General features: G+C 33.2%; 1 protein-coding gene across 6 annotated transcripts in view; it reads left to right on the forward strand.

Moving 5' to 3' along the window:
* CNTN1 (contactin 1) overlaps positions 1–21603 on the forward strand; it is a 367550-nt gene that overhangs the window by 172564 nt on the left and 173383 nt on the right. The window lies entirely within an intron of this gene.

Genomic DNA, 21603 nt, shown 5'->3' on the forward strand with positions numbered 1-21603 from the left:
ACACACACACACACACACACACACACACACACACACACACACACACACACATTCCAACCCAAACACATTGTCACACACAAATGAATAAAAAGCTTATTATCATTCAGCTTGGCCAGTTCATAAAGGGCTGGTCTGAGTGGAAAGACTCATGAGAACTACGGCATCCTTGGTTTACAGATATTTCCATCTTGTGCTATACAGAACTATCAAACAAGTATCTAAGAATAAAAAGTGGATGAATAGATGCAGTTCCTCCTTGAAGCATACCTGAATTTTGTGCTCTGTCCATCTGGAGAAGAGAATCCAGTGAGGATTCTGCTAGGCCAGATAAACATAAACCAGTGTCTCACAACTTTTTTATCCCCTTGAATAATCCTAACTCATATTTCTCTCTGCTACCATAAAAGACAACTCTTTGTTGAGAGTCAGTTACATAACTAGTGAGAAATTCCTAAGGAGTGACTGAGATCTGTTACAGAGAGAAAATAAAAGAGAAGCTAGAGGATGATAAACACAGGGCATGGTGTTCTGTGCTATGTTCAGGAAGCAGGCTGGAGCTGAGATAGACTGAATACGTGTGGGGCTTATATAATGCGTAATTGCAATAAGCATTCATTGTATGACTCTAGGGAGAGGAGAAGTATGGATTACCCTTTAAAAGGTCACTCTAAATAACTTTATACAGAGTAGACTATAAAGAGGTCAGTTGCGAGGCCTGGAGTAGAGTAGCAGTAGAGATACGGGGCAAAGTGATTGGATTTGGAATATTCTGAAGCTAGACTCTAAACATCTTGCTAATAGATTGGATACCAATGGAGAGAAGAAGGATAATAAAAAATAATCTTTGTTTTGTGCTTGATCAATTGAGCAAATGTTAGTTTCATTCTCTGAAATGATCCCCAGTGAAGGACAGGAAGAGGTAAAATATTTTGTATAAAATTTTAAGGTTATATTTTGCATTTTACATATCCGAAATAGAATAGGATTAATTTGGCCAAAAATGCTCGTGTTCAATGGAGTTAGTCAGACCAATTGCAAAATTCTAAAATAATTTGAATACTCATCTTTTTCTTTTGCCTGTAGGTTATTGTTGTTGGTGGTGGTTTGACATAAATATTACTGACTTTTTTGGTAACTATGAGAAGGAAAAAGTTGATACACAAAAAATCTGGTTTATTGAGTGATTTCTATAAATGAAAGATATTTTCATTTTTCTAAAATGTGAATTTATATTTGTTCTTTGTCCACCACTAAATGAGACTGGATACTTTTAAAATATATAAAGATATATATATAGCTTTATTTATTTATTTATTTTTAGATGGAGTCTCACTGTGCCACCCAGGCTGAGTGCAGTGGCATGATCTTGGCTCACTGCGACCTCCGCCTCTGGGCTCAAGCGATTCTCCTGCCTCAGCCTCTGGAATAGCCAGGACTAGAGGCATGCACCACCACGCCTGGCCAACTTTTTTCGTTTTTTGTAGAGATAGGGTTTCACCATGCTGGCCAGCCTGGCCTCAAACATCCTACCTTAAGTGATCCTCCTGCATCGACCTTCTAAATTGCCGGTACCACAGGCATAAGCCACCGTGCTCACCCATATATAGCTTTATATGTACATTATACTTGAGCTTTATATATACCTTGAGCTCACACTGTATACTAAAATTGATATAAATCTAAATGCTACAGTGAAAACTATAAAACACTTTGGAAAAAACTTTTGGTTAGGCAGATTTCTTAGATGGAACACAAAAAACACTCACTATAAAAAACAAATTGGATTTCATGAAATTGAGTATTTTTTGAGAGGAAGTGATGAAAAACTATTTTTGCTTTTATGGGGCCCATTTCTTGAAGTTACCTCAGAAGTCATCTAGTGTGAATCTTGATTTTACAGTAAGAGAAAATTGAGCAATAAATACCAAATGAATTTTAAAAAGATCATACATATTTAATCAGTCAGCACAGACCTTGAGCTTAAGATATTTCAGTAGGGTTTTTTCTGTTGTTGTTGTTTTTTTTTTTTTTTTTTTTTGTCCTATCATGATATCAAAAATCACAATTTGCAAAATTAAAAATCTATAGTATATAGTTATATCAAGTGTAACAAATCAACATCAAACATAAAAAAATCATTAAATGAATTGGTGTGGACTCAAATAAAGGCTTCCACAGTATGAATAAAATGTTATATTTATCCGACCTTGAGTATTTCTAACTATATATCTTTATATATCTTTATCTTTAGAGGGCTTAGAAAAATGCCTCTGATATTCAAATGGCCTTTGAAAAAAATTATTATACTATTTACAGTAATAGTTTGTGTTGTATGTACTAAGCATTTTTATAGTCATTGTCTTGTTGCATACTTACAGCAACCTTGTGAGTCTTGTACTATTATTACCCCATTTTTAAAAATGCGTAATCTTAGGTTGAGAGGGAAGATAATTTCCTCAAGTCATAAAAAGGTAAGCAGCCCATCCACCATCTAAACCCCCGTCAGGCTGACACCAACCCCATGCTGCTGTCTACTCTCCTCTGCCATTTCAGTAGTTGGTAACCCAATAAATGTATCACAATCCTGTGACTAAATTCTTACAGAAAGTGAAACACTGTATAATGAAGACAGAGAGGCATTAGGTAAGAAACAGAAAATGCCTAAGTAGAAATTAATTCTAAAAAGTGCTATAAGGTATACAAATTATTTTAAGCTTTTTACACACAAATTGCAATAATTATCATTAGTATATATCCCTGAAAAATTTAGCAATTTTGTTGCCTGTCACATTATACATTATATATAATGAAATATGACATGTGAAATGTATAAAACAAGCTTAACTCATAGCTCAAAGAATAGTTATAATCCCCTTTATGGAACACAACTTTGATAGAGCTTTCCTGGTTTAAGCTTTTGATTATAATACATGTATTTAAAACTTAATACAGACTCCACATTAGTTTGATTGCTAAAATATTTTTAAACCAAAACATATAAAATGTTAGCAATTTTTCTTTGCTTCTTCCAAATGTTCCTGTTAAAATTTTAGTATGTTAGGCCAAAGGACATTTATAATGATATGAAAAGCCTTAACATATCTTTGTTCAGTCCATGATATTTGCCCAAGGAGCTTCCCTGTAGAGTACAGTACAGTTTTAAGATGTACCAATATGTTTTAAAGGCCATATCTGTAAAAACCCAAAACATAATTGAATTCTAAATTTCTCCACTCTTTCATCCTCTGCAAGTTTTTTGTCAGTTTATTACTCTGTAGACTAAAAATCTGTAATGGTTCCTCATTGTCCCCAAACTAAATATGTAACAATAGCTATCAACTATTGGCTATCTTCTGCATGCTTGGTCCTCTAGTACATTACTTCTCATCCTTCCAATCACCTGCTACATCTAGAGACAGGAAAACTGGGACTCAGGGAGCTTGCATTGACACCTATGTCTATCTGATTTCAAAATCTTGTGGTCTTTCCACTAGAAATGATGATACCTTCTATTTTTTTGTCCCATCATGATATCAAAAATCACTATTTGCAAAATTAAAAACATATAGTATATTGTTATATCAAGTGTAACAAATCAACATCAAACATAAAAATATCATTAAATGAATTGGTGTGGACTCCACACCAATGCCTACCAAAGTATAGTAAATGCCTACCAGAGTATAGTGTTCTAGGCAGTATACTCAGGAGTTTGGGTTCAAATCCTGGCTCTGCCACTCCCAACCCAAGTGTTCTTGGGATCATTATTTAAACTTTCTTTGCCTCAGTTTTCTTATCTGTAAAATAAGGTAAATAAGAATAATAATAGTACCTTATAGGGTTATTGGGAGGATAAAATGAATAATCTATATAAAGAATTTAGAATGCAACCTAGTAAATATGAATAAATATTGGTTATTAGTTTGATTAGGAAATTCTTCAGATATACAAAAACCTATAATGGTAATATAATAAATATCAAAGACACAATGAAATTTAACAGGTAGAACATTATAAATATAATTGAAGCACATGCTATTTTGTAGTTCAGTAATTATCTTTCTCGTGCATGCTTTTGTTCTTTCATTACAGATGTATATATTATTTTACACATGTATATATTATTAAGCAATATATAGAAACATTTACAAATGTTTTAATGGATGAGACCAACTGTATTTGTTCTGTAACAAATATAGTTTTATGATATATATGATGCTTGCAAAAGCCATCATAATTGATAAATGAAGCTCTATATCATTTATTTTCACTGCTATACACTATGAATGAAACTGCAATGAAACTAGAATATGTCTATTGTAGGAATGAAACTATAGTTCATTCATCATGTTCTTATTGATGTATATTTAGGTTTGTTTTAAAACTTTTACTATTTCATAAACCGCCATAGCAATAATAAATGATGAGAAAGGTAATATAAAACAGTTTTCTAATGCTTACTTCTCAGCCAATGATTTACATATGTTGAATCATTTAATCCCATAAAATCTCATAGTAAGAACTATTATTATCTACAATGTACAGATGAAGAAAGTAGGTCAACTTGACACAGCTGGTACATGGTGTTTCCGGAAATCAAAATAAGGTAATCAGGCCAAGATGTAGTTCTCTGAACCACATGTGCTTTTGGGCACACATATAAGAGTGCTCGAAGACTGGTTCTCCATCCTGTCTGCACATTAGAATTATCTGGTCACTTAAATATAATGCCTCATGCCTAAACCTCTCTCCAGATCAATTGACTCAAAATTGCTGGGGATCAAGTCTAGACATAAATACTGTTTAATCTGATTTTTAATTAAATGTTTTGCTCTGAGATAATTGTAAATTTGCATGTTGATGTAAAAAAAACAATATGGAGCAATACTATTCACCATTTACCCAGTTTGCCCCAGGGGTATCATCTTGCAAAACCATAGTACAACGTAACATCCAGGGTTGACATTAACACGGTCAAGATCCTGAACATTTCTTTCACCACAGGGATCCCTTCTGTTGCCAATTTGTATCCACACCCATTTCCCTCCTGCTCATCCCCTCCTTAACCCCTGGCAATCAGTTATTGGTTCCATATTTCTATAGTTTTGTCATTTCAGGAATGTTATAGAATTTTTATAAATGGAAAGTCAATTAGAAAAGGTTGCATACTATATAATGGAATTTCATTACATAGAATTATATTATAGGATTCCATTACGTAGTATGGAATCACATTATATAGGATTTCATTATATATCAATTATATATCCTTTTGGGATTGACCTTTTTATCTATCAAAATTCTCTGAAGATTCATCTAGGTTGTTGCATGTGTAAATATTTCACTTCTTTTATAACTTATACCATGATATGTAAGTACCACAGTTTGTTTAGTCATCTGTTTAAGGACATCTGGATTGTTTCCAGGTTTTTGGCTATTAAATATAAGTTTCTAGGAATATTTATTTGCATGTTTTTGTTTGAATATATGTTTGCATTTCTCTGGAAAAAACACAAAGGAATGCAATTACTAGGCCATATCACTTCCTGACTTATTTTTTTTTTACTTTACATATTTATTAGAATAAATGATCTCCCCAGGCTTGTACACCTTTCCATTTTATTTTTAAAACAATAAAACCTCCATTTAAATACACTGTTTAGGCTCAATATTCTAGAGGCATTTTTCTATTCCACAAATAAGTCAAATCACAAATCCTGTTACTTCTTCCTTCAAATCGTGTATCTAGTTCAACCTGTTGAATTCAAAATATTGCCCTTTTTGCACCACCATGATGCAGATCCACACTTTTGGCCTTGGATCGTATAACTAATCTTTAATCAATTGTTCTGCTCCAAGTCTCTTACACTGTGCCTGTTACTCATTCAGTCTTGCCAGAGTGTGGGACCTTACCAATGCAATCCTCTTGGAAATGCCTGGTATGATTTCCGGGAGAATGAAGTCCAGGTGTCTCCTACTTTCAGCTCTTCTCTCTTACCCATCTAACCTAGCCTGCTTGTGGATCACATGGACCCAATGACTCATGTGATGGGTCCAACCAGTCCTTCTGCCCTCTAACATTTTGTGCTTCATGACAGCCCCCGGTTGTGTTTGCTCTTTATCATGCTGTTCCCTTCTGCCTAGAAGAGCTTCATGGCTCTTCTCTGTCAATTCTTTTTCTCAAAACTCACATCCAAGTACTTGTTCAAATTTCTGTAGATTTCTCCATCTACAACTCCATGATGATCTACTAATGAAATATTTGGCATGTTACTTTAACCCTGGTTGTTTTCAGTATGACTTTATTCTATGTTCTTTGAATATAGGAGACTTATCTTCTGATTTTTCTTTGCTTTTGCTGGGCCCTGGAGAATTCTGAATTTATATATAGATTTTTTTTTCTGTGTTTTCTTTCTTTTTCTTTTATAAAATTGTACTTTAAGGAAATTGTGTTAACTGGCTAACCCCTCTCTCTTTGATCACCCTTAAAGATAAAAATGTCAGTGTCTATCTAAAGGTAAAATTATTATTTTTTTTATCTCCAATGATGATTTCACCACCAATATTTTTAATTTTTATATGGATATTATTTCTAAGATACTGGAGATCATGAAATAGTCACAGGTGAAATATTGCTAACATCATTTAGTAAAAGCCAAAATAAAATAAACAGAACTTACGGTTTAAGGTTTTCTAATCTACAAAGCATCCAACAAGGAAATTAATATCTGTATGCAGCCATCTCACTAGCTTTGTTTTCTAGACATGGCATATGAGAAAGAAAACGCTTATTTAAACACTCCTAAAACCAATTTCAAAGAAGCATACTTTTCTAATGAGATGACTTAAAACCAAAGTAACAAGAATGCTTTGAAGAAAAAATACCCAACAATTTGTATAGTAAACTGGATATAGTGTTCTATTTAAATCTCATAGAACCTCATGAAAAAATTAAGCAAGTAAGACTGGATGATATCCACATCCTAGAGGCATGTTTTTATTCATTAGAAATTTGACTAAACCATCAATATGACCATCTTTATTCTCAGATTTTTTTAAGATACACTAGTCAATGGATATAATGTTCTATTAAGGAGAATATGATTAAATAATAACAGAAATAAAATATCTTACCCCATTATTATTTTAAAAGTTTTATGTGTTTATTTTTATACCAAAACATTTTCTATTATATAACTTATATATAACAACCTTTATATATATATATATATATAAAACTTTTATATAAATATATATGTATATATATATAAAATAACTTTTGAACTTTTGTTATTAGCTTTGCTTTTTCCTACCTGGTGCAACCAGAGATTTCTCTGCTTAATTGAAACAAAAACATAATTGTATATCTGTTGGGCAAATATTATTTTCCTTTCTTCACAAAACATTTTGATAGAAGAGCTTTATGTTGGCATTATTTTAATGAACACATTCATTAAAAAAGTAGGAAGTCTAATAATATATTTGCTTCTGTGCATTATTTTTCTTTAAATTCGGGGCTATTTGTCTTTATATAATGTTTCAAAACCTCGACACTCAAATGTGTTATTTTCCATTGCAGTTAATCACTTGGTTTTGAGCTACTCTAAGAACTGAATTTCACCAAAATAATTGTGAATATGAACTTTCCTGTTTCGAGCTTCTTATTTGAACAAGTTGGCATATTTTCCCTTCGACAACCATCACCATCAGCCAATTTGCCATTCCAGCCAGCCTAACATTAAAATTTAATTGTCTAATTCTGGGCTCAGTGAAGGTCAGGCATACTTAGACAGTTTTCCACAGAAAAGTTTGAAGTTCATACCCTGAGTTTCCTTGCATTGCACTTAAAAACTTCTAGGTTAATGCCCAAAATGGTAGAATCAAATAAACAGGCTTATGGCATAGATTCTGAGAGAGGGGCAACTGGAGAAAGAGGTCCAGATGAGAACATTTCCTTTGATAGTACTATTTCCTATTGTCTTACAGGAGAGAAGATCTAGATAAATTTCATATAACTCGGTTTTCTGTGTTGCACATTACAGAAAGTCTACAGAGAACTCTAGGAGAGCGAGTCAGAAACCAAAATTAATCAGGGATAATATATCATTTATTTTCATACTGGAATGGCTTTCAAATCATCTATTTTTATTGTTGTTAATGACATATGTTTTGTCTTCTATGTAACAGTCTCTGAATCAAACTAAGAAAAGGCATAAATATACTAATGAGGTTTATTTAACCCATGTCTAAACAATTGGAACAAATCACTAATGGCATTTAAAGTATTCCAAAATGCTTGTTAGTTCTACTTGTTTAATAACATTCCATATGCCTATTTTCCTGATACTTGCTTCTTTTGTTGCCTTATCCAATCATAATCAAGATTAATGCTTGAGAAACTGAGAAGTGACCCAAATTTATTATAGGCAATTCTTTTTCCACTTCTGCCTGTCAGTCCCTATACTACTTCCCCTCAACATCTGATGCCTATTATATTAAAGCTCCATCTTTCTATTCTTTATCTCTTCCTCCCCACCAAAGAAACATTTTTTTTTTTTTTTGAGATGGAATTTTGCTCTTGTTGCCCAGGCTGGAGTGCAATGGCAGGATCTCGGCTCACCGCAACCTCTGCCTCCTGGGTTCAAGCAATTACCTTGAGTAATCCCGAGTAGCTGGGACTAAAGGCAGGCACCACCATGCCTGCGTAATTTTGTGTTTTTAGTAGAGATGAGGTTTCTCCATATTGGTCAGGCTGGTCTCAAAGTCCCAACCTCAGATGATCCATCCATCTCATCCTCCCCTAGTGCTGGGATTACAGGTGTGAACCACTGCGCCTGGCCAAGAAACCAATTTTTTTAAAAACCTTGTTCTCTGATCACTCACAGTAAGTTATAAGTAGCTCATAAAATCACTAAACAATCCAAAAACAAATCACATTTTAGGAAAAGGGCAAAATGGTCTAGACTTAATATTTAGAAAGCAAGTCAATTTCTTCTCCAACTACAAATGACTGATATGTGAAATTAGTATTATGTTTTTTGTTTTTTTTTTTTTTTTTTTTTAAATCAGAGTCCATTATCCAGAATTCACATGAGGGAATGTTTAGACAAAATGGTAAACCTGAATCACCTACTCAAGGTCTGCATGAATGGGTGTGTTAGTTCTTTATATGTAATGTTACTGAACTAGTACCTGCAAAACTCTTATCTGTTTTCCATTTTCTGATCTCTCTTAGGAAGTAATAACACATTTTTGTAAGTCAGTAGCTATAGCCATGATTCCCAAAATCGGGGCCTACTGGAGCATTTTACATTTTTTGAGTGAAACCCAACCTGATTACCTTTCAGATCTCAATATTTTGTTTTATGGAAGAATCAAAGTAAGAAACCTAAGGATATGAAAAAGCATTTATTTCCAAAGGAAGAGATCTTCTTAGCCTTTGGAAGGCTTACATGCTTAATGTGCTTTCTATTTGTTAATGAGATTTGTTCACATTAGATAGCTTTCAATGAGTTGTTTTGAATTAATTTTTTAGACTCCATGTAAAATTATATTACAAAAATAAAATCAACATAACTGAGGAGCCTGAAAGGCAGTGAGGTCACATAACCCAGCCTTGGTTTATTCAGAGATTGATTAACAGCTAAGCTGTGCCTTGGAGTTGGCTTATGTGCAAGAACTAAATCAATGTCATAGGTTTTCATGTTGTAATTTTAAGGCACCATAATTACTTTAATTACATATATTAACTTATTTATCAGAGATTATACACAGCACACTTTACTATATTCTTATAGAACATTGGTCAGCAGCTCTTTTTGAAAAGCAATCACTCCATCGGAATGTTATTGACTCCTTCTCCAAAAGGATTTTCCAATATTCCTCCTTACAGTTAAGTAAAGGCCATTTCTCTGGCATGTGTTTTCTAAAGTCCCTTAGCTTAATCAAAAATTCTGAGAAAACAATAAAGATCCTGCTTCTCTAAGCAATACCAGATATAAAATTCCCCAAAGTAAAATAAATTGAAGCATTTTATGCTGAACCAAGAATACTCTCCTTCTCCTCTCTCCTCGCTTTGTATTTTTTTTTTTTTTTTTTTGAGACGGAGTTTCACTCATGTTACCCAGGCTGGAGTGCAATGGCGCAATCTTGGCTCACCACAACCTCCGCCTCCTGGGTTCAGGCAAGTCTCCTGCCTCAGCCTCCTGAGTAGCTGGGATTACAGGCACGCACCACCATGCCCAGCTAATTTTTTGTATTTTTAGTAGAGACGGGGTTTCACCATGTTGACCAGGATGGTCTCGATCTCTTGACCTCGTGATCCACCCGCCTCGGCCTCCCAAAGTGCTGGGAATATAGGCTTGAGCCACCGCGCCTGGCCTGCTTTGTATGTTATGCAGAACAAGTCCAATGGTAGTGATTAGGAATGAGAAAAAGAAAATTAAGAAAGGAGTTAGACAAAAATCAAGAAAGAGCCTAGTATTATATCACCAAAAAATAAGGTATGTGTCAGGCAGCAAGGAGGGAAATTACAGAAAAAAACTGAAGGCTGGAATAAGAAAATATTTATAGTTTTGTTCTTGATTTCCTATGTATAGGAGGAAATTATGGTCCTCTGTGAGAAGTCAGGATATGAGGGTCACAGAGACACATAAATTCTTTGTTACAATCAGCCCTACTTGTTTTGTGACTTTTACCTTTTGTGCAACTTTATGTCCTAGTTTTTTTCTCTTTTGGGCATTTAGAAATTTGTATCAAGATAAAGAAGCAAGAAATTCGTTGTGATAATTATATGCTACATGAAAATAAACAGCATTGTCTTATCAAAAAAGGTGAATGAAGATTGTGAAACATGTCTGTAATTTTAACTTTTCTTCAGTAATTCTAATGCTGACTGATGCAAGGAATACAAAATGGTGTAATACAGAGTGTACTCTAAGGAACACATTTTTTGAGGTGACATAGTCATAAGTAATGTAAATATTATATAATAAGAAAAAACAGATTAGCAATAAGGAAAAGGCAGATAATATAGTAGATACATGCTAAGAGTATATTCATTTATTCAACAACTATTTGCTGATTATCAGGAAACCTAAAATCAACCAGATTTTAGAGGTCCACAGATTATTGTGAATTCTATAATTTAGGAAACCTGAGTAGGAGTATTTCCTTTTAGTGAGTTTTTACATAGGTTTGAAGGAGATGTAGGAGAATATTCTTTCCTAAGTGGATGTGAATACATTTGCTGAGTAAATGGTATAAAGAAAATAACAAAGTCATCAAGTTTTCAGGATGTAGTGATAAATACCTTTGTCTATAATGCCAAGTACAAATCCATTTCTGCTTAAATGAGATAGAAGCAAGAGTGCTGGAAAGGACAGACTTTAATCATTATTCAAAATATTTGCTTATTGTGCTATGTGCAAAAAGAAAATTTAAGCAAGTAGATGACATAGTAAAAGACTGTATTACTTAGTGCTCCTTTGATAATAAGGTTCAGAGAATCCAGCAAAAGCTGATTAAAAAATAATAGGTTTGTATTGATACATATCACTGAAAATTTCAGAAGTTAATATGGCTTTATAAATACTCTGGAATACAGATGATTTAATCAGGAAATTTTTTTTTTTATCCTTCTCCTGACTTTATTTTATTCTCAGTCTCCATGATATGTTCTTTCAGTTGTAGGCTTACATCCTCAAAGTATTCAGTCCAATAGAGAAGAGAAGGAAACCTTGGTTTGCTTCTGAATGAAGTTACTGCATTCTATGCTTGGAATTTCTAAGGCCAGAAGCTTATATTTTAGCCAATCACTGTTGCTAAAATTATGGAATTACAGATTCACCAGGAGTAGACTACAAACCTATCCTTGACCTCCTGTGAATAGAGGAATTCAGTAATTCATTGTTATGACTGGATAAACGTAGAACCTATGTCCTCCCACCTACATCCACACAGAATGAAAATTGAGGAAGTTTATTTCCCAGAAAATATTCGTTGTACTGGGAATGAGTGCAATGCAGAAGTTTCGCAAATCGACCCAAATGTTTACTCCAGGGGGTGTATAATAGCACTACGCTGAATGGGTTGGATGAAAGAAAGCTTGGAGATAGAATGAACAAGGTCTGTGGCTATAAATTATAAGAATTTTAGCTATACACCCAAATTGGAATGGAAAGGGTGATATTAATGTACCATATTTTTCAAGAATGGCCTGGTAGGCCTTGGTGATTATCTATTAGCTTTTCCAATAGTAGATGTTTTCATGGTTACACGTATTAGTGCTATATTATGGCCCAGAGGTTCCCATGCAACTTACAGCATTCTTAATTTCTGTTACTTTTGCATGGTACCCCTTCACCAAAACAAATATTTAAGAATTTAACAAATATTGACTACTCCAGTAGGCCCCTATTTTGGGAATCATAGCTATACCTTGTGACTTACAAAAATGTGTTATTGCTTCCTATATATTGTATTCATACAATTTATAGCTATAGTCTTTGTTCATTCTATCTCCAAGCTTTCTTTCATCCAACCCATTTAGCATAGTGCTATTATACAAGGCCCTGGAGTAAACATTTGGGTGGATTTACAAAACTTCTGCATTGAACTCCTTCCCAGTACAAAAATGTGTTATTACTTCCTATTTTCCATTGTCTGATCCCAAACTTAATATGAGTATCCAAAGAGGGATCAGACAATGGAAAATAGATAAGGATCTCGCAGCTGTTACTTCAATAACATCACATAAAGAGGCTATCACACCCATTCATGCAGATCTTGAGTAGGTGATTTGGTTTTACCATTTTGTCTAAACTTTTCCTCATATGAGTTCTGAATAATAGACTGATTCAAAAAATTATAAAACTTACTTCACATATCAGTCATGTGTAGAAGAAATTGACTTGGTTTCTATATGTTAAGTTTGAACCATTTTGCCCTCTTTGTAAAATGTGATTTGTTTTCAGATAAGTTTAGTGATTTTATACGCTATTTATAATTTACTATGAATGATCAGAGAACAGGGATTTTAAAAAGTGTTTCTTTCGTGGGGAAGGAAGAGATGAAGAATAGGAGGATGCGGGCTTTAATAAGCATCAGATGTTGAAGGGAAGGAGTACAGAGATTGACAGGCAGAATGGAAAAAGAATTGCCTATAATAAATTCCAGTCATTTCTCAGTTTCAAAAGCATTAATCTTGATTTTGATTGGATAAGGCAGCAAAAGTGTTAAGTATCAGGAAAATAGGCATACGGAATGATATAGAGACAATAAGTTGAACTAACAAGAATTTTGGAATACTTTAAATGCCATTAGTGATTTGTTCCAATTATTTAGACATGGGTTAAATAAACCTCATTAGTATATTTATGCCTTTCCTTAGTTTGATTCAGAAACTGTTACATAGAAGAAGAAACATATGTCATTAACAGCAGTAAAAGTAGACAATTTTGAAAGCATTCCAGGATGAAAATAAATGATATATTGTCCCAGACTAATTTTGGTTTCTGACTTGCTCTCCTAGAGTTCTCTGTAGACTTTCTGTAATATGCATCACAGAAAACTAAGTTACATCAATATTTATCTAGATCTTCTCTCCGGTAAGACAGTAGCAACTGGTACTTTCAGAGGAAATGTTCTCATCTGGACCTCTTTCTCTAGATGCCCATCTGTCAGGATCTCTACCATGCTTAATTATATGATAGACCTCAAAATAGTATTCCATCTTTACTAAGCCCACCTGGTATACCTTCTAAACTTAATATATTCATGCACAAATAATCTTTATTAAAATGCTTTGAATTTAACATATTTCATATTTAGTATAAGTAAAATAGTTTAGAAAAGAGCTTTTAAAACTATTTTTTCATTTCTTACTTGCTTTGCACCCAAGAAGAATTATTTTTATATTTTGGTTTCTTTGTGATTTTATATTCTGAACTGTACATTTGATTCATTTGCACAAATCTCTGTACAAGCTAGAATATTAAAGATATATCTGATCATTTTTCAATAATTTATTTGAAAATGTTTATTCACTGACTATATGTTTTGCACAATGTGTATGCTTTTAATTAGACCATATGTTACAATCACCTGAAGATTTCATCAAGCCTAAATTTTAATCAAGCCTCACTCCAGACAGAGTAACTAGGGTTTTGAACCAAGGGATGTGTATGTTTTTAGATTCCCAGGTGATTCTAATTCGCATTCACAGTTGAGAATGATCTAATTCAAACAATGCTTTTTTAAGTTAAATGTATTCTTTAGCTCTTTGTTGACTATTTTTGGTATTGGGAAAAATGAGAATAATATAATTATGGTATCTGTTCTCTTTCAGTCCATGTTCTTGACAATTAAATATCTTATGAAAGTCATACAACTGTGACAGAGAAATGCAAATATATTTCTCCAAACTTAAAGCACAAACATCACAAGAATTCAAAGGATACAAGAAAATTCTAGTGATTTTAGAATGGATATTCCTTTTCTTCCTTTCCAGCTGCCTGCTAGCCTAGTTCACATTGTTTAGTCACAGGATAAGAAAAAAGTTTTCAAGCATTTTCCACAGATGCCAATGTTTGATATATAAAAAAAAAGACACTCTCGTTTAAAGAGCGTTGCTAGGAAACACAATTTGAAGATGAAATTCCCTACAGAGCTGTGTTCCATCCTGTAATAAGAAAGTGTGGTGGTAGCATGTCCTCATTTAAAAAGTAGAAAAAATAATCTATTAACTGTGTATCCAGAGGGAATTTGTTATAGGCTCATTTAAAACTTATTTGGAAACAGTTTTTCTTTATTACATGCACTACAACATCTGGGAATTCTTTTGTTTTTTAATTGGCACCAGCATAAAGTTGTTAAGCACATAATATTTTGTCAAAATAATCACTATAAAAGAAATGCATTTAAATAAATAATGAACTCATGTTAATTTTTGCTTTAATAGAAATTTCTTTTTTAGTCTGTTATTGGTGTATAGGAATGCTTGTGATTTTGGCACATTGATTTTGTACCCTGAGACTTTACTGAAGTTGCTTATCCATTTCAGGAAATTTTGGGCCGAGATGATGGCATCTTCTAAATATACAATCATGTCATCTGCAAATATAGACAATTTGAATTCCTCCTTTCCTAGTTGAATACACTTTATTTCTTTTTCTTGCCTGATTGCCCTGGCTAGAACTTCCAATACTATGTTGAATAGGAGTGGTGAGAGAAGGCATCCTTGTCTAGTGCCAGATTTCAACAGGAGTGCTTCCAATTTTTGCCCATTCATTATGATATTGGCTGTGGGTTTGTCATAAATAGCTTTTATTATTTTGAGATAGATTCCATCAATACCTAGTTCATTGAGTGTTTTTAGCATAAAGGGCTGTTGAATTTTGTCAAAGGCCTTCTCTGCATCTATTGAGATAACCATATGGTTTTTGTCTTTGGTTCTGTTTATATGGTGAATTATTTTTATAGACTTGCATATGTTGAACCAGCCTTGCATCCCTGGGATGAAGCACACTTGATTGTGATGGATAAGCTTCTTGATGTGCTGTTGCAATCGGATTGCCAGTATTTTATTGAAGATCTTTGCATTTATGTTCATTATGGATATTGGCCATATCTATATAGTTTTCTTTTTTTGTTGAGTTTCTGCTGGGTTTTGGTATCAGGATGATGTTGGCCTCATAAAAGGATTTGGAAAGGATTCCCTCTTTTTGGATTGTTTGGAATAGTTTCAGAAGGAGAGGTACCAGCTCCTCTTTGTACATCTGGTAGAATTCAGCTGTGAACCTGTCTGGACCTGGGCTTTTTTTGGTTGGTAGGCTGCCTCAACTTCAGCCCTTGTTATTGGTCTATTCAGGGTTTCGACTTCTTCCTGGTTTAGGCTTGGGAGGGTGCAAGTGTCTAGAAATTTACCCATTTCTTCCAGGTTTACTGGTTTATGTGCATAGAGTTGTTTGCAGTAATCTCTGATGGTAGTTTGTGTTTCTGTGGAATCCGTGCTGAAATCCCCTTTATCATTTTTTTATTGTATCTATTTGATTCTTCTCTCTTTTCTTTTGTATTAACCTGGCTAGCAGTCTGTCTATTTTGTTGATCTTTTCAAAAAACCAGTTCCTGGAGTAATTTCCATTAAAGTAATGTATCTTTTATAATAGGAAAATGTGGATATACAGAAAACATACAGAAGATAATAAAGATCACCCATAATGCCACCTTATAGAAATAACCATGTTTTGGTGTTATCTATGTTTTATTTCTTCTAAATATTCAGGGCATGTTAGCTAATTGTTGCTATCGGTTATTTTGTCTTTAATTATGTTCTGACACACGGCCATTTAGCAGGTAAAATCATTTAATCTACTTATATTTGTTGTAATTTCCTAGGTAACTTCATGCACTTCTAAAATCTTATTTTATGTTTTTTAATTACCCAAACTTTTTTCTTTTATTTTTTCCTTCTTTTCTGTCTTTTATTTGATTATTTTGTACCATGTATTTTTGAGGTCATAATATCTGGTATTTAGTTCTGCTTTTTCACATAGTACAGTATAAGCTTTTCCTGACACTGATTATTATAAAGCATTTGTTAGTGTAATTTTAAGGCTTCTTTAATATTTTATCATATTGCTTTATTATATGTAAACATCAAATTATTAAATCAGAATAGATTTCTCTATGAGGAATCACTGTATCAGAATGTCTGAATTCTATTAAGACACTTGATGCATATTACTAAATTATTTTCTGAAAAGGTTTCCTTAGTTACTACTTGTTGTAGCAGTATAGGAAAATATCATCATTGTATCCACATAAACATTGAGTATTGTTAATTTTAATTGTGTGCAAATTTTATCAAAATATATATACAGCATTTTAAAGTTGCATTTTTTATTTGTCATAGATACATTCATGTAAGTCTAACATGTTCTTTATTCCTTTGTCTATTATTACTATAATAGTCTTTCACATATTAACTGTGAGTTCCTTATGGCTCTGTCTGTAATCTTTTTGAAGTTTCTTCCCAGTTTATATTTTGCCGATAAAATTCATTCATAACTTTTATATATGCAGTTTAAATTTTTCCTTTGCATTTTCCTGTCTTCAGGGAGTTGGTGTATTTGTTTCAAGTTAATTTCATTTTTATGTTTTGACTTTTAATTCATCTGAGTTTCTGTTGATATATGAACTGAGATTAGAATATTATTGATTTTTGTCTAGCTATCTAATTGCCTCAGTGCCCTTTATTAAATTGTATTTTGTATCTTTATATGTTAGCACTTTCACAAATAGATGATGTAAGCAATATAAATGTAAGCCTTGTTTAAATCTCAGTTCCACCACTTATTAGCACCAGAAATATCATAATCCTGGGAAAATTGCTTAACCTACATGCCTAAGTTGTTTCATCTCTAAAATGAACACAAAGAAAGAGCCTATATCAAGGTTTTTGTGAGGGGTGAGATAATACATGTAAGGTGTCTAGCACCTAATAAGTGCTCAGAAAATGCTAGCTCTTACAGAAGTGGTGTATTCTTCAAAGAACATCATCACACTTTGTTTATGAAGCTTTTTATTATGATTTTCTATTGGTGGGATTATAGTTATTTTATTAGCCTTGAGAAACAATTTGGTAGAATACTGAAGCACATGGATTCTAGAGCTGAACTGCTTGGTTGTGAATCTTAACATGCCAGCTAGTTAACTGTGTGACCTTAGCTCCTTCACATCTTTGTGTTTCATTCCTCTATCTGTAAAATTGAGATATTCATAGCATTTACCATAGAGATTTATTGTGAGGACTCCAGTGAGAATTAAACACATTTAAAGTGGTTAGTAGTAAGTGCTATGTAAGCATTAGCTATAATTTGTTCCAAAATAGTCTTAATTTCCTTTCAACTGTTTTTCTTCTCTAATAAAATTGAGACTTACTCTTTCAAGTTTACAGATGTCTTATTTGTACTTTGATTGAAAGTATGTCATTTTGGAAAAAATAATATTGAGTCTTGTTATCAGAGAACTGTCAATGCTTCTATTAGGTCTATCAATAAATATTTATAGCTTTTCTCATACTGATTACTAAAAGTATGTCTAGGTGGTCAATTATGTGTTTGTTGATACTACAGGCTGAGGCTTCATGTTTCTTATTTCTAAGTAGACGTTATTAATGTAAAGAAAGCTATAGTTTAATTTGTATTTATCTTCTGCTTAGTCACTTTGCTAAACTCGTAAATTTAGTATTTTATTTAAATCCATTTTCTTTGATATTCTGGTCTATAATCACATTGTATGCAAATAATAGTTCAACATCCTCTCTTCTGATTGTTGTAAATATATTTTTTACTTCATTTTGAATTATATTTGCCTAAGCTTCCAGAAGAGTGCTAAATTCTGTGTTTCAGGTATAGTAGAAGACACTGGGATAAACAAACAGATCAGACAGTGATGGGCCCTGTCCTTACAGTACTTTAAATCTGTTCCCATGGACTTAACATGATATTGATCTGTCGAATTCTGTGTTTGGTTTGCATTATTTAGGGGAGATGTTATATAGTCTTTATTAGATTATTAAAAGGGCTTATGACTGTAAAAGGTTAAGAGTCTTTAATTCTAATTTATAGTAATAAATCAGTCTTATAATATCCTGATTAATTTTTGTGGTGATTTATATGTTCTTATTCACTGTTATAGACTTTAAAAAATTTTTAAATAACTGTGACAGTCTTACCCATTTCCTATCTGTATACTGTATATATATTTTTAATTACCCATGTTCTCAAAAATCAATAAGTAATTTTCCATAGAGAAATGTTAAAATACATCAAAAAGAAAAATACTATAGGTACATTAATTTATATTTTTAAGAATCTTATTTTGAGAGTTCAAAAGCAGTATTGGACACATAGTTTAGTCTATAATCATGGATTGGTCACCTATAGTTTCTGTAAACATTAATATAAATAAAGATATGGTTTAAAGTCTTAACTTGCGGTTTTAGACTCTAGATTACAATTTAAAGAAATGTGATTAACAAAAAAAGCAAGCATATAGACTGTGGTTTTCTTTTGCCAGCAATTAATCTTTCTGTGGACTGTGGAAACATGGGGGAAAGATAGCTGATTGGCAGGAGACAGCAAGGCTTTTACTGGGCCTGGTAGAGAGACTATGAAAGCATTTTATCGGTTTAATAAACAGAGTAAAAATCTAACAAGCTGGGTGGCTTTCCACAAACAAAACAAGTTTGAGAGTTGCAGCAAAAGGAAGAGATCTTTTCCCTTGGTTTAGTATCTAGGAGAAAACCATTCACAGGAGGGGATTCATGTGGACAAAGAACCAAGCTTTGCTTCCCGTCCTGCCACTCAGTTCATTCCGCAGTATCTTGCCAGTGGGCGTGCAGGCCTGTGCCAGGGATTCGCTCCATGGGGCCAGTCAGCCGAAATCTCTTGAAAGTATTTTGACTGGAGCTGTAAAATGTTGAACCGTTTGAAAATTCCTTCTCAGGTTATGCTCTGTAAGGGTTAAACCTGCTGTCTTAGGAAATTCACTTCCTATTTGTATACTTGTATTTATAGTGGGAGGGAGATTCTTTAAAAGGTTGGTGAGAAGTAGCTGGGCCTGTAATTAAAATCACTGCTCTTTATTAACTAGGTTTTAGCAATAATGTTGAGAGGAAAAAAGAAAAATGGGGGATGTGATAAGTGATTTGAAAGAAAACAAAATTGTTAAGAGTCAAATATAGTGGTCCAGTTTAAATGGGATTGAAGGAAAGAAAAAGGGCAAGTGGAATGTCATTGCTTCTCTTTTCAGTCTCTTCAATTTATCCCTTTACATATTCTGTGAAAATATTAAGCAATATTTTTGGGGTCAGTGACATAGTTGTAACTCTTAAAACAATTTACTAATTTATACATTCAGGAATTTAAAAACTGTTTGCTAAGCATTTCCTGTGGGATAGCTGTTGTGATAGGTTTTTGGGGTTTCTAAAGCCCCAAATCAATGGGAAAGTCAGACACTGAGAATTATTTAATCATAAAATATAATAATCATCCTGAAAGGCACAAATGGTATAAATCTCAATGTATTATTATGAGTATTAAAAATGATAATTCACATAAAAACTGGCAGTGATTGTGGCAGAGTTTACCTATCATATATATTCCAGTGATGAGAAGAATTATGAAGACAAGCGCTATGCTCAGGATGAAGCTGTTAGGGTACAGGTACCGCCATTTATTATCACTGGCAGCTGCTTGATTTCTCCAAACCTCATTTTCTTGATGTGTTAATTGGAGTCAATAATAGTTACCTACATGTAATTTTGAAGATGAAAGATACTTGTAAACTACCGGTATTTGAAACAGTGTGTGTTCTATAAATGAGTAATTTCCTTTATTAGACTCTTATCGGTGGGATATTAATCTCTAATACTTTACAGATATTATCATTAAAAAAGAAATACAGATACATGAGTGGTATATTCTGAGAATAGCATTAGATATGGACTGTCTCAGGTAGTTTTTAAATCGAGCGAATGTCACCTTTTCCTGCGACTCCTCATTGTACTTTATTTCTCCCTATATTTTTTGTTATTATTTTTAACAGAATTTAAGAGTTTTAGGTTTACAACAAAGTTGAACAGAAATAAAAGTGAGTTCTCATATACCCCTATCTCCTCAGACATTGCCTCCTGCACTGTCAACATCTGGCACCAAAGTGGTATAGCTGTCACAATCAGTGAAACTGCACTGATACAGTATTATCAACTGAAGTCCATAGTTTACATTAGGTTTACTCTTGCTGTTGTACATCCAATGGATTTCAATGAAATTATAATGATAGTATCATACAGAATAGTTTCACTGCCCTAAAAATCTTCTGTGCCACTGCATTCCAGCTCTGTGATCTGCATATTCATTTCTCCCTTCTTGCTAACCCGAAGGAAACACTGATTATTTTACTGTCTCTATGGTGTTCCCTTTTCCAGAATGTCATATAGTTAAAATCATACAGTATATAGCCTTTTCACATTGAATTCTTTCACTTAGTAATATGCATTTAAGTTTCCTTAATATAATCTCGTGGCTTGACAGCTCATTTCTTTTTGGCGCTAAATAATATTTGATGGCCTGTTGTACCACAGGTTATATATTGATTCCTCTACTAAAGGATGGGTTTCAAGTCTTGACAATTATTAATTAAGCAGCTGTAAACATCCTTGTGTAGTTTTTGTACTGAGATACATTTTCAACTTCTTTGTGTAAATATTAAGGAGTGTAACTGCTGGATCATATGGTAAGAATATGTTTAACTGTGTTAGAAACTGCCAAACTGTCTTCTAAACTGGTTGTACCATTTTGCATTTCTACCAGAAAAAAAATGAGAGTTCCTGCTGTTCTATACCAAATGCTAGCAAGGAAATGGAACAGCAGGAACCAACAACATTTGGTGTTAGATTTTCGCCATTTGAATTGGTATGCAGTGATATCTTTTACGATTTTAATGTATAATTCCCTGATGATACATGATGTTGAGCATCTCTTCATATATTTCCTTGCCACTTGTTTATATTCTTTGGTGAGATGACCATTCAGGAAT

The sequence above is a fragment of the Sapajus apella genome, unplaced genomic scaffold, assembly GCF_009761245.1.
Source record: "Sapajus apella isolate SASKATOON/1434 unplaced genomic scaffold, GSC_monkey_1.0 scaffold66, whole genome shotgun sequence".
NCBI classification, from domain to species: Eukaryota; Metazoa; Chordata; class Mammalia; order Primates; family Cebidae; genus Sapajus; species Sapajus apella.